The sequence below is a fragment of the Onychomys torridus genome, chromosome 3 (assembly GCF_903995425.1).
Source record: "Onychomys torridus chromosome 3, mOncTor1.1, whole genome shotgun sequence".
Lineage (NCBI taxonomy): Eukaryota > Metazoa > Chordata > Mammalia > Rodentia > Cricetidae > Onychomys > Onychomys torridus.
Genome location: NC_050445.1, coordinates 140474049 through 140487567, shown reverse-complemented (window position 1 = coordinate 140487567; position 13519 = coordinate 140474049). Strand labels below are relative to the sequence as shown.

At 48.6% G+C, this 13519-nt stretch overlaps 1 long non-coding RNA gene across 4 annotated transcripts; it reads left to right on the top strand.

Annotated features, from left to right (window-relative positions):
* Positions 1 to 372: 372 nt before the first annotated feature.
* On the top strand, positions 373 to 9492 carry LOC118580527. Of its 4 annotated transcripts, none has more exons than XR_004944545.1 (4): positions 373 to 2554; positions 2997 to 5372; positions 7338 to 7568; positions 8684 to 9492. It is a non-coding gene; the product is annotated as an uncharacterized LOC118580527 (long non-coding RNA). The 4 variants fall into 4 exon arrangements; XR_004944544.1 differs by having other exon boundaries at positions 373 to 3058; positions 5257 to 5372; XR_004944546.1 differs by having other exon boundaries at positions 373 to 3058.
* The last annotated feature ends 4027 nt before the right edge of the window (positions 9493 to 13519 follow it).

The following is a 13519-nucleotide window of genomic DNA, read 5'->3' as shown; positions in this document are numbered from 1 at the left end:
GGATTTCTCAGTCAGGAGGCTAATGAGGCAAAATTAGTGGTTTAGAAAGCTGCTCTGGCAGGCCTGTGGTGCTCAGGTCTGTGGGGAGGCAGAGATGGCAGTGAGGCTGGGTGGACTACAGAAATTGGGAACAGACATCAGGGAGACCTCTGTGCCAGGTGGAAGCTCCACCTCTCTCTGGCTCCTCCCAGTCCCATTCACTCCCTTTTTTCTTCCTCTCCCTCCCCTCTGTCCCTCTCCTGCTCATGTTCTTTTTCCTCTCTCACTTCCTTCTCTCCTCCCTCTCTTCTTTCTCCCTGTCTCTCTCCCTCTTTCATTCTCTCCCTTCTTCCATCCCTCTTGATCTCCTTTCTTCCTCCTCCTCCTTTCCTATTCCCCTCATCAGTTTTCCTTCCTTCCTTTCTCTCTACCCCTCCCTTTCTGATTCTCTTTTCATCTCCCCTCCCTACCTATTTCCTCCCCTCCCCTCCCTCTCCCTCTCCCTCTCTCCCTCCCTCCCTTTCATAAAGCCAAGAGCCTGGAAGCATAGCGCATCTCAGGCAGGAGGCCAGGGTGCTTTCAGCCCCGTCTCCTATTTCCTCCTGCACTGCTGTTGAGGATCAGCTGGTCACACGCCTTCCTGGAATGTGCATGATGATAATTGCCTCTTGCACAATTATCTGCCAAGCCCTGTCGGTAATGAAATGAATGATTTAGTTATCCTTGTTAGGAATAGCCCACAATGCTAAGAAACTCATTATTGCAGCCACGAGGCTGGCAGGAATGCCCTCCGAGGCACCTGCGAGTGAGCGGCTTTTACAATTAGCTCTCTCTTTTCTGCCAGAGACCACAGGCCCACCCTGCCCCCACCATGAACCAAGTGCTGGAAGCATTCTAGGGGAAAACCAATAAATAAGCCTGAGCCTGAGGCTCAGCTGCAGATCTTACTGGACAAGCACAGGGCCTTGGGCTTGATGTCCATCACTGCAAGAAATACGAGGTTGGACTGGGCTTCTTGTCTGCCAGCTTTGACCCACACAACATGAAACTGCTTTCTCCCAGTGCATGGGAAGGCTTACCCCAAGCTCTGTGGTGATGAGCAAGGTGCAGAGGCCACTAGGGTTCTGAAGAAAGCTTTCTTGGCCAGCTAAATGCAGGGCTCACATTCTACCCCGTGATCCCATTTCACACTGCCTCTCTGGAGGCTTTTCTTGTCCATTCTTTCCCAGTGATGGTTCAGCCTTTTCCCCTGCCTCAGCCTTTCTCCACTGCCTGTAGCTGCTGGGTCCCAAAGGTAAGGAGGGTGAAGAAAAACAGATAAAGATGGGTGTGGCTGGGGAAAGTTGAAGCCAGGGACGCAGAGATACATGGTGTTTGACGGAAGCTGGGCCGCATGAATCTCCACATGTGCCCTCGTGTTCTCTTCTTGTTTTCTGGAAGATTCGATTCAGAAGTAACTTCTTTGGGATGGTGGGGGAGAAGCCCCCAAAGTTTTAGTTCAGCTTTGAAGCAGAAACATTGCTCATTGACCTCCCCCAGAGCAGCACACCTCAGAGGCCTGCAAGATGGGGTGAGTGCCTAAACCCAGCCTGACTCCACCCTCTTCATGGCTCCAGTCTGGATAAGTGATGTGGAAGGACCCTGGAGGGGACATGGCATTACATCTCATGCATCCCAGCATGTGCATCCCAGCATGGTTCTAGGTAGCCACTGTCCTTTCCACATCTTGAGGTCTCTTCATCATCTTGGCCCCAGGTGTGTAAACTGGGGAGTTCCCTGACCGTGGTCCTTTGCGTTTTCACAGGGTTACAGGGCACAGTCTGTCAGAAGGGGAAACTGAGGCACTATTTTGTAAAGAGTCTGGTAGGAGGAGATGCGCTGTGGTTGCTGTGGAGCCAGGTGTAGGAGGAGTCCACAGACCCGTTTAGTTCTAAATTGGGTGTTGTTCTTCCTCTTGTGAAGTGAGGAGGGTGGAGTTTATGAACGAGAATTCAATTTTAATCTCGGCTCTGTGGGCACAGGTTGAGGGAGGTAGTAGAAGGAAGACTTGATCTGGAGTTTGCGGTGACTACAACTTTCCTGCAGATCCTTGCTACATGAGGAATTAGAGGAGAGGTAAGGATTCAGTGGGCTGAGAAAGGCAGAGACCTAATCCTTCATCTCTGTGAGAAAGAAACAGGAAGGAGGAGTTACACTGGAGCAGGCAGGCTACAGGGTGCTGGCGATGCCCGTGCACACTGCTTCTAGGTAGCACCACTGGTTTTGTTTGGATGATTTATTGATTTTTTATTTTTATTTTGAGAAGAGCGGATGTCCTGTCAGAGTGGACACCGATGGCTTTGGGGACTGTGTGTGTGTGTGTGTGTGTGTGTGTGTGTGTGCACTTGTGAATGTGTGAAGGGGCTGGGGCTCACCAGCAGACCAGAGCACAGGATCAGAGAGTTTCCGGGTGAGGTGGGGCAAGTCTGGAGTCAGCCCAGAGGATGCTTGAGCCACACTCCTGTCAGCCTGCACAGCTGGAGCAGCAGCAATCATGGGTGCACTCGCTGAGGAGCCAAGAGCAGCCCAGGAAGGAGTAAGTAAAGCAGTGGAGGACCAGAGGGTATGGTGGGCAGTGGAAGAATCTGGGGATGCTCAGTCATAGCCGGCCTTGGAGTATGAGACAAGAAGAAAACTGAAGAAGGGGTATCTTTGTGCCTGTCCGTCCCTGACCTCCACCCCCTACTTGATGCACATATCCATATCCCTGTTTCTTGAACCCTGACATCTCAAAGCCACTGCCAGGGGCTGGAGATCCCAATAGAGCAACCAAGGGTGAGCACAAGGACCAATGTAACCAATAGCACGACCCACAGTGTACAGACAGTGCATGTTGGATGTCCCAAAGCAAGCCGGAACGTCAGTGGTTGTGTCAGGGTGATGGGGAGGGGATCCTAGGTTCGGGGACTCACAGAGGGAGGCAGGAAGTGCAGGCAGCAAGGGTTTAGACAAGATGCAAATCCTTTTTCTACTTACAGGTGCTCACTTGGCATACCCTGGAAAGTTGTGGAATACACCAGCCCGGCCTCAGTCAACAGAGGTAGGAGACAGTGTTGGGCAATGGGATTTTCATTTGTTTACTCAGCTGACCTGCTGTTCTGAGGATAAGAGGTGGGGCTGAGCATGTTGTGAAGCTGGTTAAGGGACTGATGGGTGGGGAGCAGCCATCCAAACTGCCATTGTCCCGCTTTGCTTCTCTAGATTCAAGGACATGCCTGGTTTCTGGTCCGTATGCCACTCCCAGAGAACCTAAGAACCTTCTTTGTTCTCAGCCTTCTCCAGGAAACAGTGGGCCCCGTGGTTTTAGTCCCAGAAGGACCTTTGGGAGTTGGCAGGATCACTTGCCTACAGCCTGGGCCTGGTGTTCTTTCCAAGCCATATAGTCCTTTTGGGGGCTCCTAAGGGATGAGTCAGAAGGCTTTGGAGGAATCACTGTAATGCCTAAGACCCCTTTTCCATTGTCTCTGGCCATTCCAACCTTAGTGAATCATCTTAACTGAAATCTGTGAGGTCTGGCAGCCAGACAGCCAGTGTGGAATTCACCATGGCTTCAGACCCCACTGACACTACCATTTCTTCCTGCTGCTGCAACCCTCTGCTAGGCTTTCTAAGTCCACAAATGTAGCCCTTCCTTAGATCCTTGAGAGCCACTATTCCAGAGGTGTACAAGGAGCTTTTTTACTGTGTCCAACACAGCATCTACCCCAGGGGGCTCCCAGTGGGGACTTGGGCAGGGGTGTCAGTTGATGTAGGTGACTATTAATCAGGGGAGATTAAAGGTACAAACTGTGGGCATGTAGGAGAGGCAGCACCTGCCTCTGGGCAAGGGCCTGGGGTATCAGAAAAAGCTTTTCATGAGCGGTGGCAGCAGTTCATGCTTGTCACGAGCAGGAGACTGCACTGGGCTCATAGGTTCTCATGACACCGCAGGTCGAGGCACTGAAGATGCAGAGGTCAAGCACATTACAGATGTCGGGAAGCAGAGGCAGGATGCAAAGCCAGGGGCTCTGGCTGTAGAGCCTGTATCCCTGTCCCTCATCCCTGGCCTCTAGAGGAGCCAGTGAACTAGCCTGATGATGCATGGCCCACTTGTCTCCTTCTTATTAGTTTGCTGTCTGCTGAGAACAAAGGACCTCACCAAACACCAAAGAACCTCTCACTACCTTTGTGGGCAGCTGAATACTTGGCTGAGGCTGAGGCTGTGCCTGAAGGCCTGTGGTTGCCCCTCCTTCTGCCAGCCCCAGAGCCCGTGCAGGAGGCACCTCGGGGCTCTGGCTTTCCCTTGCTCCATTATTTATTTCTGTCTCCCTCCCAAACTGCAAAGTTGAAAGGGCCCCTGACTTAACAAATCTCTTTAAAGACAGGCCTTTCAGAGTGGTTGGTACCATATGGGGGACACTGATACCTCACAGGACACAGAATGTGCCCTAGAGAACGTGTCATTTTAATGTGAGAATCAGCCACTCTGCCTGCTGCTGCTCTCCTCCTTGGCAAACCCCGCCTCACCCATGCCACAGTAGTTCCTGTCGCTTCCGTGACCCTGGAGGCAGGTGTTCTATCAGCGTGACTTGGTGCTCCACACAGTACTCACATGGACAAGAGTTGAGCCAATCAACACAGCACTGTCAAATAAGTAAATAAATAAGTAAATGACAGAAGTCACATTCCTTAACCAGCCCCCAGCCCCATCCCGACCTACCTCCTCTTCCTCAGTTCTGGTGGGTGGCCTGCTTCTCCAGACAGGGATCTCCATCCACCTGTAGATGCCCAGGAGCTCAGCACACTCAAGTGCCATACATCCATGCTCTGGCAGGAAGTGGTATCTCCTCCCATTTGTTGAAGTTTGTCCATCTCCAGTCTGCCCCTGACCTATAGAACAACTCCTGTTCTCTTGGCACCAACCTTGGAGGTTGGAGTATATATGCCTTCCATTCTCAGGCAGGGTTGGAGCTCCTTGTGTATGGGAAGGATGTGGGTCCAAACTTTAGTTCAGCCCAGCCCTTTGGTGCCCAGCAGGGCCTCATACCTTGTAGATACCCAGAGTGGTTCATAGTTGTGGTCTCTATTTACACACACACACACACACACACACACACACACACACACACACACACCACATGTGGTCTTGGACATGGTAGAATGCTCTCATAGCATCACTGTGTCAGTCTTCCCAGACATGAGTGTCAGAGTATCCTGAGCAAACGTGACTTTGTGACTTGACCTTGACCTTTGTTCTAGTCCTTCAAGTTCACGACTGCCTGACTCCTGGCTGACCACAGCTTTCTCATTCTGGCAGCCACTCAACTACAGTGGGCTGGGGCTGAGGACACAACAGGAAGTTGGGAAGAACCAATGTGAGTGGAGTGAGATGGTGTTCCTGGGGCCTTCCGACAGGAGTCAGTGAACAAGCTCCCGTGAAGTTTTACCAGTTTGGATGTCAGCTCCGCCAGTTCTTTGCCGTGTGACATGGAACTTTCCTGGGAGTGGGGGGGGGGTGGGGCTCAGTTTGTATGTATGAATGGAGAGTTACAATACCTACCTACTAAAGGGAATGTTTGGAAAGAAGGTTGAACCTAGACGATGCCTGGGCATTTCCGAGGCTGACAGAGCTTGGTCACAGCTAAGGGACAGTCACATCATTATTGTTAATGGTTCTATTTCAACCAGAAGCAGAGTGAAAGTTTCTGGATTGGAAAATCCGATCTGAGGCCCAACAAGTCACTGGATAGAAAATGGGTGTAGCCTCATGGGACCTGAGCAGGGCCATACTGTGAGAAAACCAGCTGCCAGGGGAGCAGATCTAACCTGGCTCTTGGCCACCACCCTGCACATGGCAACCAAGAACCCACTTTGTTTTTCTCTTCATTTCTTTCCTCTCTCCTTTCATTTGATTTTTTCATGGTTGGGCATTGAACCTGGGCATCGTGCATGAACTCTGCCACGGAGCTATGTCTTCAGCTCTTTCTGCTTTTATTTTTAAGACAAAGTCTTTTACTAATTGACCCAAGCTAGTCTTGAACTCATAGTCTTCCTGCCTCAGTCTCCCTAATAGCGGGGATTGCAGGCCTGGCTAAGAATCTGAGTTTTCAACGAACAAAATCCTTCTGTGATCAAGGTTGGCCTCAGTATATTTGGAAGTCCTTTTGTGATCACCCCAGGAGTTTCTCCCTTCTCTTCTAAGCTTATAGCCATCTGACTGCAGACAGGTAGACACGGTGGGAACAGAAAGCCCACAGAAACAGCTGGTGTGAGGGGCTGACCTATTAACCCTGGTTAACCCTGTCAGTAGGATGTAGTGTCACCGAACTTCCCCTTCATGACCAGCAGATGGCGAGCGTGTGTTAGTGCTACTGATTCCTGGATGTCATCAAATTGTTTGCAAGGTAAAACTCCTCCACCTGCTCCTATATGGAGTTCTATCAGGCAGGTCTGTACAGCATTCCAGACATCCAGTGCAGATGTCTTCCTCCAGCTGGATGTAGAAGCTTTGTTCCCAGTACTTGCATAAAGAAATGCTGAGATGCTGAGGTAGCATCTCCCTACCATAAGAGTTCTTGGGTTCCTCACTCTTGACTGATGCACCCACATAGAGGCGGGTACCTCCCGTCTACTAGCAGCTGGATTCTAGATTAAATTAAAATGGAAAATGAACAATTTAAAAAGAAATATTATGGCAAAGATCATCAGACAGCAAAGCTTTCTTTTTTTTCTTTCTTTCCTTTTTTTTTTTTTTTTTTTTTTTTTTTGAGACAGGGTTTACCTGTGTAGCTTTGGAGCCTGTCCTGGATCTCGATTTGTAGACCAGGCTGGCTTCAAACTCACAGAGATCCACCTGGCTCTGCCTCCTGAGTGCTGGGATTAAAGGCATATGCCACCACCACCAAAGCTATCTTTACATGTCAGTCAAGGAAGGAGCCCAGCTGGGAAACCCAGAGGGTCTGCAGGACCCTGTGGATGGATCAATTCATAACTCATTTGTGGTAGTGTGGAAATAAGGGGCCTTTTTCTTATAAGCCTCTTACATGGCTCATTGCCAGGCTTCTGGGAGGCAAGATGGGATGTCAGAAGGAGCCTAGTCTCTGAAGCCAGACTAGTCAAATCCCAGTTTGGTCATGTATTAGTTGTGTGCCTTTGGACAAGACTTTAAATTTCTGGAGACCCAGTTTCCTTATCTGAAAGGCAGAAGCCACAGAAACATAAATTGCTAACTATTATGTTTTGTTTAAATGATTTTAGAGTCATATAATGAAGTTGGCATACTGTAGGTGCTAAATAGATGTTAATAAATGGCTGCTGTCATTGGTTATGTTTTGTTTTAGGTTTTCCTTCAGTAAAATAAGTTAATCACCTCTCCTTTTCAAAACGGTGTCTGAAGTTCTAGAAGACGAGCCTGGAGGAAGAAGGCCCCAAGAATGGACACAATTCCCTCTTCCCTCTCCAGCTCTTCCTTCTGTAAGAACCCGCATCAGCTCACCTTCCAAGGTGTCTATTGACATGGCACCATGCTCTTCAACTGATGGACCAGAGTCCAGTGCGCTCTGCCTGGGAAGGTTAGTGATGTCCCTGTGGAGGTTCAGCCCTCATGAGGCAGGTCTCTGCTGGGCTGAGTGACAGCTTGGGAGATGGGTGTCTGTGCCAGCATAGCTTGTCTCTGAGCTGGCCCTTCCCTGAGGTCATGAGGTCAGGCCTTTATTGCTCCTTAGTGCCTTCCAGGAGCCCAAGCAATAGCCCAGAGAACGAAAGAGGATTATTCATACACTCACATAGCATTCTGCTCCCCCAGCCCTCCATCATGATCTTAGCTAGTTCATGCCAGATCTCAGGTAAAATCTTACTGATGACTTTCTCTGCAGATTGCAGGAGTGTGCCCAGCTGTGAGGAGGTTCTCTCCCACTTTTATCTGAATCCTTCTTCAGTGTATGCTTAGATTTTTTGTCATACAACTTCAGAACCTGTACTGTGAACTGGCAGCCTGGGGCCTTTTATAGGTCCTGTCTGTAGGGGAAACATCTTTCATCCTCTGGTTGGTGAGAAGACCCTGTTAGCTCCAGGATCCTGGGCTGAACCCTCAGCTATGTTTTGAGTTACACCTGTGTCCTGATACCTAATCATGGGTCTTTCTTATCCCAGGGTCTTCCTTGGTCTCCCTACATGTCAGAGTCTCAGTAGCTACCTCCTTTGTTCTTTGAACTAACCATAATGAATGAGCATGATAGAAAACTTTTAACATGTGTCCAGGGCTCATTCCCATAACCTACAATGTGAGTGCTACAGCTAGATGACCCCTAAGCACAAGCATCCTGTGACCCATGACTGCTGATCGAACACAGGTGCCTGAGTACCCTGAGGCTTAGGGACCATCACTGACAGACACTGGTGACAGATATTCTTCATAGGAACTGGGAGTCACTCAGCTCACCATCAGTGCTAGCATGACAAAAATGGATGACACGTTGGGGTAACTGATGGGGAGAAGGATCAGGAAGATTCCTGGAATCATGGGTTGGGGCTTGAGTTGTTTTTTGTTTTTTTCTGAACAGTGGGAGGTCTTCCTTCTGCTGGTAGACAAGGGGACTAAACAAGAGAAACCCAGGAAGAGAGTTGTCCCTCCTCAGGATGATTTCTGATGCTCTCTTCCTTAAGTCCTATGCTTTATTTCTTCTAGGATCAATCTGTGGCCATCTCTGCTCACTCTCTCTGCCATCTCTTCACCAAGTACTGTTTACAGATGAATTGCAAAGCAACCATGGTTTTCCATGTTGGCCTCATCCTTTTCTTCAGCTTCCACCAGAAGACATCCCTCAAGGGACACTGGAAGAGGCTGACTTAAATAAAGAGACTAAGACCAACAAAGGTATCTTCATGGAGACCTGGACAGAGGACGGCATAGCTCTCAGCAGACCTCCCCCGCCCTGCCCCAAGAGCTGCAGCTCATCCAATGGAAGAGGAAAATCCCCTCCCTTCTGGAGTTCAGGAGGGAGGAAATGGACTCAGGCTTCATACCCACTGCTCACACGGACGTATAACTATCAGTGTGAGCACTTTCCGCCTCTACTAGATGTCGTCCTTTAATGGAAGGCACTGTCTTCTTTTCAGTGGCCACTATGCTGGGTACCCACTTCATCTCAACAAACATGCCTCTCATGCCTGGACTCTGCAGCTGGTGGTCATGGCCACTGGTAAAGAACAGGTGTGGGTATGGACAAAGTCAAGAGTGGCTTGCCATCTGACTTGAAGTGGGAAACTTACTTGGTTTCCGATGTGGCTACAAACAGTTTCCCCCTCCCACACACAGCTTTTGGCTCACCGCCCTTAGCATGTGTGTCTCTGTAGTTATACGATCCCATAGTACATTATTAGAGCGAGAGAAAGGGACATATGCATGGATCAGAATTGTTTTCTGTCAACATGTAGATTTTTCTGCTTTGTTCAATGGTCAAGTAAATATTGAAATAAATAAATGAAATTATCTGAGATCAATGGTTCTCCTGTCTCAGTGGGATTATGCAAAAGCTTCTAGAGAGGGATAAGGGGACTGTTGAGAAAAGGTGATCTTCATTTATTTTCACATATAGAAGTCTCCTAAACCCCCTCCCTTCCCATTAACACCTGAGGCAGGTGGGAGAGCTGGCCCTGAGGTCATAAAAGCAGGAGAGCTGCTGGGTGGTGGTGCACACCTTTAATCCCAGCACTAGGGAGGCAGAGCCAGGCGGATCTCTGTGAGTTCGAGGCCAGCCTGATCTTCAGAGTGAGATCCAGGACAGGCACCAAAACTACACAGAAAAACCCTGTCTGGAAAAAACAAACAAACAAACAAACAAATAAACAAAAAGAGCAGGAGAGCTGTCCCTGTCCCCCACCAGCTGCAACACTGTGGGGAGCAGGCCCTGCACCTCACCTGGGCAGTACAATAGAGCCAATCCTATTGGCAGAGGTGTGTATGAGCCAGCCCACAAGTTGTAAGTACGAGATAGCTGTCCCCATTACTCATCTGTGGTGGCAGGGGTTGGGGAAAGATGCCTCCACCCACCCATCAATGCCTGAAGCAGGTAGAAGAGCTGACCCTTACTTTACTTGGAGATTTGTTGAAGTTTACTATCTTCTGTGTATAGAAAAATAATATTTTTTAAATTTCCATATTTTAATCTATATTTTTGTATTATACTACTGAACATTTTCTTGACTTTCAAACTCCCCCCACACCCCCAACACACACACACACACACACACACACACACACACACACACACACACACACACACACTGCTTTAAAGTAGAATTGCCAGGATCATTGCTTTGACTTCCTGGTTGTCCCTCTGCAGCAGTGAGGAAGACAGTGAGAACCTCAGAGTCACTCCAGACCAAGGGTGGGCCACATCCACTTCTTCCAGTGCTTTCAATGGACAGAGCACTAGCCTGTGGATGTGTGAACAGGACATCTTTTCTCTTCAAATGAGAGAAGTGAGCCTGGGAAGTGAGACTTGTTCAAGGTGACCCGGAGTATAAATGATGGCATGTCACCTGGACCCAGGCTTGTCTTATTTTGGATCCTATTCCCTAAGAGTCCTTGGAGGGTGATAGGGTCAAGGACTGAGTTCCCTGGAAGGAAGGTCCTCAGTAAGCTGGAGTCTTTAGAAATATCCATCATGAGGTGAGCACAGATGTGGCCCAGCTGTGCACCTTGGTAGCTGAGTTCTTTCTTAGTACACAATGTTATTTCATTGTTAGTGTTTGCAAAGTGCTCCTGGCAGCTGAGGAGCATGAATTCATGCCTTTCTTAGGCCTGCTTTCCTTCCTGGCTGTGAACAGAACAGCTAGAGTTGACCGACGAGAAAGCAGCCAGCAGGTGGTGCTGTCTCAGTTAAAGCGGGCCACTCCTGCCTGTGAAATGACAGTATACCAGTCCCCAACATTTGCCTCATGGAGGCCCCACCCTTTGGTGACTGTCTCATGAGAACCTGCACAGGTCTGGGACTGCTCCAGGCTGTCGTTAACACACACCAGGACACTGGCTTCTCTCCATCCAGCCTTTCAGTGACTTGAGGCAGCCAAGGGCATGATGGAAGAACGCTGGACTAATACAGTAAGAACCTTCCTCTGGCCTCTGTTCCTCAGAAAGGCTCTAATGACACTCCCACTACCAGGAGTGACCGTGGCCCTGCCACTTGCCACTCAAGAAACCCCCATCACCTTATCTGAACTAACTAACGCTAAGTGTCCAGATCTATAAAGTAGGGTTACTTGCAGCACCCACCTCCCATCATTGACTGTGTTGGCAGTGGCATTCTGTTCTGACTCAGTTTACCTGGAGACAGAGTCAGATATAGAGGGTGAAGGACTGACTTATAAACCCAGGCTTCTTCACCTGTGCTTCTGACCTGATGCCCACAACCCTCTTCCAGACAGACCTGTGGACCTTGGTGAAATGCATGTATTTACCTATTCAATCTAATGGCTGCAGGTCAAGAGAGGCACAGAAAAACGAGGTATAGAGCCTGCAGAATGCACTCCAGGCACCCACATGTCTGCAGCATGCAAGCTCCCTGAACTCAACTCTGACATTTTCATGGAGACCTCATCGCATGGACACAGCTGATGAAGTTGTTAGCTGCTAGTGACAAACTGATGTCCGTCTCTCTGTCCTCCTAGTCCCCACCAGCTCTCAAGTCCTGCCTTAGTTCTTCTAGTGACAAGCCCCCATCCTGAAGCTCCCTAGGGGCTTCAGCCTTCAGACCACTCATTGTTCTGGAGAAAAATCCAGATTCCAAGGATCTTAGGAGTTGTATTATAGGACACAGAGCTGAAAGCTAAGCATCATGACTACACAGCTCAGTTCATGTATTCTACATGAACTTGCATTCTCCATGGACCCTAAGATAACCTATAAACTCAAAACTATGTTTCCATCTTCTAGAAGGAAGAACAAAGGTTTGGACAGGTTCATTTACCTGTCCACATCATGTAACTAGTAATACCATGTACAGACTTGGGAAGCTAGCAAGATGGTTCAGTGTTTAAGAAGACATACTGCTCATTCAGAGGACCAGAATTTCCAGCACCCATTTCAGTCAGCTCACAACCATCTGTAACTGTGGTTTCAGGGCATCTGCCACCTTCTTCTGGCCTGCAAGGGCAACTGTACTCCCATGAAAATACCCGCTGGGGTTGGGGATTTAGCTCAATGGTAGAGCGTTTGCCTAGCAAGCGCAAGGCTCTGGGTTCAATCCTCAGCTCAATAAAATAAAATAAAATAAAGTAAAGTAAAGTAAAATAAAATAAAATAAAATAAAATACCCCCATGTAGACACACATGCATGCACATAATTAAAAATAAAAATAAAAAATGTAAAAACATGAAGTGTAAGGCGGCACTCCAGCCTTAATCTTTTGTCTCCCAGTGGCAAGCTCTTTAATTCCATAGAGTGTTAGCAAGCTTCTTTCCTCACCTCTGAGACACATACACGCGTGCGCGCACACACACACACACAGAGAGAGAGAGAGAGAGAGAGAGAGAGAGAGAGAGAGAGAGAGAGAGCGCTCTTTCTTGAGCTGTAAGATTGCAGCTCACGAGGTTGGTAAATGACTTCCACTAATCTAGAAGAATAATCCAGGACTTCTAAAGGGCCATGGAGCTCTCATGTAACCAGACATAGGAACTGTTGTCAGCCATTTCTTTGTTGGTAGAAACAAAGGTGAGGACTTCTGAGACTTACAGTGGGTGGTAGCTGGACACCAGCCGACAGACAAAATGTTCTTCATCACGACCCTTGATATCAGAGTCCTGCTAGCAGTATCAGCTGGCTGAAAATAAGTCAGTTATTTCCCTCAGATTAATAAAAAAGAAGCAGGGTAGGAGGGTGGGATCGATCAGTGGGCTGAGGAGTAGAGGGATAAGAGAAGGCAGACGTTAAAATAGCAGCAGATGAATACCATGTAATTTCAAACAGTTGATAATGTCACGCCGAAAGGCTGGTATGTCCGCTGAGATAATTGCCCTTCTCCCGATTAGCGTCTTTATCAGGAAAAGAAATGATTGCTGTGTGTGAGAAGTCACGCTGCCTCTCGTTTCATAGAAGTGCCAGTAATGAGAGCCCAGGCTTCCAATGTGTGGGCTAACCACACACACAGCCTTTGAGGAGTGGGCATGGGGTAAGTCGGTCTTTGGGATCACTGTTCATCTTCCAGGAGGTATAGGGGAGACTACTGACTGAGCTGGATCTTAGGTGTCTGCGTTTGAAACCAAAGACTCTCCAATCCCTCAACAGAGCAAACATCCTCATGTTTCACGACTGTAAGAGGCTATTTGACAAGTTCACCTCTTCTATCCCTTGCGGCGTTCCAAGTTAAACTCCGAATCACCAGGCATACTCCCTAGGGTCAGAACAGTGTGACAGTACAATAATCATCCATTAAGGATGTCCTCATCTTCACCCCCCAGAACCTATGAACATGCTTCTTTGTGTGGTAAAAGAGGCCTTGCAAATGTGAGTGCATTTTAAGG